Genomic DNA, 436 nt, shown 5'->3' with positions numbered 1-436 from the left:
AAGGCAGAAAGCCATTTCCACTGGTGGGGGAGAAGAGAAAGGAGTGACAGGCATCTGTAGGTAGCTAGTGGGCAGCAAGACTCTGCCTGGTATGTCAGAGCAAAAGGGATCTGAGGCAGACCTTGAAAGGATCCTGTGCTCTGAACATGGCGGCACAGCTGCAAGCTAGAGGGGACCCTTCTGACTGAAATGGCCTTGTGAATCAGATGGACCTTTCTGGTACCTTGGTATCTGGCTGATCTTGAAACTGTTTTCTTTAAGTACAAATATTTGGTTCCCTGAAGGTTACCCCCAATAGAAACAACTAATTTCCTCTTATCTTTAGATTACAGACTGCCATATCACTTTCACCTACCTGTAATAAACCTTACTACATTATAGGTTTATTTATACTGTGTACTGTGTCCGCACCACGCTCACCCAGTGAGCAACTGGC

Source organism: Galeopterus variegatus, unplaced genomic scaffold (genome assembly GCF_000696425.1).
Source record: "Galeopterus variegatus unplaced genomic scaffold, G_variegatus-3.0.2 Scaffold959, whole genome shotgun sequence".
Classification (NCBI taxonomy): Eukaryota; Metazoa; Chordata; class Mammalia; order Dermoptera; family Cynocephalidae; genus Galeopterus; species Galeopterus variegatus.
This window is presented reverse-complemented; position numbering follows the sequence as displayed.